This window comes from Miniopterus natalensis, chromosome 7 (genome assembly GCF_054644295.1).
Source record: "Miniopterus natalensis isolate mMinNat1 chromosome 7, mMinNat1.hap1, whole genome shotgun sequence".
In the NCBI taxonomy this organism is placed as follows: Eukaryota; Metazoa; Chordata; class Mammalia; order Chiroptera; family Miniopteridae; genus Miniopterus; species Miniopterus natalensis.
The window spans coordinates 249,490-253,206 of record NC_142087.1 but is presented as its reverse complement, the minus strand read 5'-3'; the positions used below and the strand labels follow the sequence as shown (position 1 = coordinate 253,206).

The 3,717-nt window shown below is 48.6% G+C and overlaps 1 long non-coding RNA gene across 1 annotated transcript; it reads left to right on the top strand.

Moving 5' to 3' along the window:
* The first annotated feature begins 297 nt into the window (after positions 1-297).
* On the top strand, positions 298-3,508 carry LOC107525186 (uncharacterized). Its single transcript, XR_001602037.2, has 2 exons — positions 298-1,370; positions 2,108-3,508. It is a non-coding gene; the product is annotated as an uncharacterized LOC107525186 (long non-coding RNA).
* The last annotated feature ends 209 nt before the right edge of the window (positions 3,509-3,717 follow it).

Here is a 3,717-nt window from a genome sequence, read left to right as displayed (position 1 = left end):
TATAATGCCTCCCTAAACCAGGGTTTTCTCGAGTAAAGTATAATTCAGATGGCATTTTAAAAATATAGTCAGAATGGTTCACAACACATGATGATTAACCAGCTATCTGCCCGAATGCCTTTCCTCTTGCTCCCCGCTGGGCTAGGTGGGAATAGTTTTGTATCTTGTTGTGGTCTTGGCCCTGAAAGTTCCAGTGCAGGGCGGCGGGGCGTGGCGGGAGGGCTGGGAGCGGGGCCAGGCCTGCCTTCCCTTTGACGAGCCCAGAGGCTCTGGGGTCGGTGGGCACTCTCTCTGCCTAACAGGCTTCCTAGGAAAGCCACGGAGATCATGTAGGTGAAAAAACGCCTGCAAATCACAAACTGCCAAGTCAAAGTAATGCAAAGTTCTCGTTCTTTCTTCTCTACAGTAAAGCTCTAGCTATTTAAAGAGCAGAACTCTGTTGGAGCTGAGAGCCCCGCTCCCAGCTGTCTCAGCTGCTATCAGGAATTCTGCGGCTGCCACTCCCTCGGTTCTCAGCTGGCTCAGTGATTCAGAAAACATCTCTCCCCACCCACCCTAACAGCTCAACCCCCAATTCTTTTGTCCTTCCCTACTTAAGTATCTTTGTGACTAGCTCCCAAATATAGGCTACGTGGCTCCTTCGTTTAATCAGGCAGAAACACAGCAGTCTGGCGCTGAGCGTCCGCGGTGCTCCAGGAAGGGAGCCGCCCTTTCCCATGCATCTCATTTAATGGTCCTCTTTCCCACGGCGGGTATTATTCACACTTTCACAGATGAGGAAACCAAGTCTGAGAGAGGCCAAGTAACTTGTCCCGGCCACACATTCGGATTCTAGCCCCTTCTTTTTTAAAAATTTTATTGTATTGGGGTAAGAACACTTAACATGAGATCTATTCTCTTAGCGAAGGGTGCACTATGTTATCGTTGACTATAGGTTCAATGTTCCACAGCAGACCTCTAGAACTTGTTCATCTTGCCCAACTGAAACTTTGTACTTGCTGATTAGTAAATCCCCATTGTCCGGACCCTAACTTCTTAAACAAGAAGCAGGACCCTGGAGCCCTGGGCTGTATGGATACTGGCACAGTCCAACAGGACTTTTCAGCTGCAATGGAACTGATTGGAAACTGATGAAACAGGAAGAATAGTTTTATCCAATGCTCATCCCACTCTGGGGACGCACTGGGCAGCTGGCCTCCTCTCCAAGGCCCTGACAGAGGCCAAGACTTCTCCACCTTCTCATCTGGCTCCCACTCAACAGAACAGCTGGAGAAGTGGCACCTCAAGGGCTCCCGGCTATTTTTATGTGGCCATCTGCCCTCCAGCGCAGGCCTGGCAGGCAGCAACACGGCCCAGGAATGCCACAGCAGGTGGGTGACACCCTGACAGCTGAGGACACCCAGCCATGCTCCTGACTGTTGTTCTAGGGACATGGGAAATGTGGTGTGAGGATGCCAGGAGGAAAAAGAAAGACTTACACGTCATAGCTTGGGGTGATGTGTGCACCCTTGGTTCACTTTCTATTTCTAGAACAAGCTGAGCTCTGCCCTGCCATTGCCAGGGGAGCACAATGCGCCAGTCAGACGCTTTGGCCAGCTGCTGACCTCAGTCAACCAGAGGAGAGGGCAGAGCAAACGCTCCGCAGAGGAGAGGCACCCAAAGAAAGCCTTGGGCTTCAGCGTGTAATAAGACCTGGGTATTCCTGTGGTGGCCTTGACTGGAAGCTAAGCTTGGGGCAGTCAGATGACCAGGCCCTGGCAGGGCTGCCATCAGATTTGTGGTTAGAGGATGGGTTTGCTTCATTCACAGTGTCCTGGGCAGGAGAGAGTGTTTAAAAATCAATCAATAAAACCCCTTTTCATTATAGAAAATTTTAAACATACACCAGTTAGAGATTAGGATACTGAAGCCCCATGTATCCATCACCCAGCTTCATGTAGAAGCATTTCTTAAATGCTTCTAATAAAAGAAAAGAAAAAAAAGGTGTGTTTGTATCAGATCTATTGTGTTTTAATTTGTTCTTTTCAGGAAGAAATGGGAAAATAAATGGGTCCGCTATTTTGAAGATAGTATATTGAATTTCTGGTACATCTGCCTTTTTCCTTAGGTAAAGGATGTTTATTTCCAAGCACTGATGGGTGCCTACTGTGTGCCAAGCTCCCTTCCAGGTTATATGTTTGGATCTACTGGAACAGCATCCACCAGCTCTTCAGATCCAAGAAGAGATGGGTCGAGGTGTCTGGAGCCCTGGGCTGGCAACTGGTGGGATTTTGAGACAGACAATTAAATTCTAAATTCTAGGCTTCCTCGTGTGTAGAGTAATCATGATAATGTTGATCTTACTATTGTTATGAAAATCAAATACAACTATATTTAAACCATAGACCCAATGGGCATTTGGGGGAGCAGTTTTGCAGCCATCCAGGCAGCCCTGACTCCTGCCCTTCCAGTGACTATGAGCACCTCACTCCCTGGGTGAAATCTTTTTCTGCTTGAACTGTGTAGAATGACTGTTCTTCCTACAGCAGATCCTGCCTGAAAAGGGCAACTCAGAGAATGAAAGAAGGGCCACCCACAGCCCTGGGGCAGCCGCCAGAGCGAAAAGGGCCCTGATGCAGCTGGACCTTCACTCTCTCTCCTGTTTCTACTTGGTTTGGCCTCTGCATCTTTCTCTTAGGCTTTTTATGTGGCAGAGGCCACGGATGCTGCTTGGACCAGCCTGGGCCACATGGCGATTTTACTTTTGGCAGCTTCACCCAAACACTGTAGAGTTGGGTACCAGCTGTTCCTCATAGAAGGGCGTTTGTGTCACCTGAAGAATGGGAAGGGATGCTTTGCAGAGAGAAGCAACACGTGACACGGGACCTTTTAACCAAGACAACTAAGACAAGCACTGGCCTCTGGCACCTGGGGGCTGTGTTTGCTGTTGCTGAGTGATCCAGCACACCACCCACCCCAAGACGCAGTGGCTTAAAAGACAGGCCTTTCTTTTCCCCTCCTCCAGCTGCTGCCTGGCCGGCTGCTCTGCAGGCCACCGGGGTGAGGCTCTAGGCTGTGGGGCAGGTCCAGATCTGCTACATGTATCTCACTTTGGGCCCCTGCTGAAAGGGCAGCGGCTACCTGGTCATTTTCTTGTTATGATGATCACTAGGGTGCCTGAGGCTGGGCCAGGCAGGCCAGGCCAGGCATGCGAACGGAAGGCTCAGCTCAGGTCCTGTCTGCTAAGACGCCAAGCCTGCCGTCACCGGCTCCAGCACCAGGAAGGAGAAACAACCCGGTCTCCCTGGGAGCGTGAGAGATGAGTGTGCTCTGAGTGGCAGGGCAGAGACTCATGCTCGACGACCTGGGTTAATTTGAGGGTTTGCTTTTACAAACTATTCTTCTCATGTTTGTGACTGGCTTTCGATATTTTTATTATTGGTTGTTATGTTTTTTCGTTTTTTGCAGCGATCAGGAACTACGTGTATTTCTGTCCTCATGTAATAAAACCTTACTGGTTTTGTTTGTATTACTATTTTCAGCCTGTTTTAACATAGTTTCTTATTTGATCCTTATAACATTGTGGGTGAGAGGGGAAAATATCATTAAACCCATTTTACAGATGAGGAAACTGAATCTCAGAGATATTCAGTAACTCCCCCAAAAGTCAAGCAGCTAGCAAAACAGAACTAGAACTAGAACCTAGATATTATTTGGTTCTTCAAGAATAACCTATGT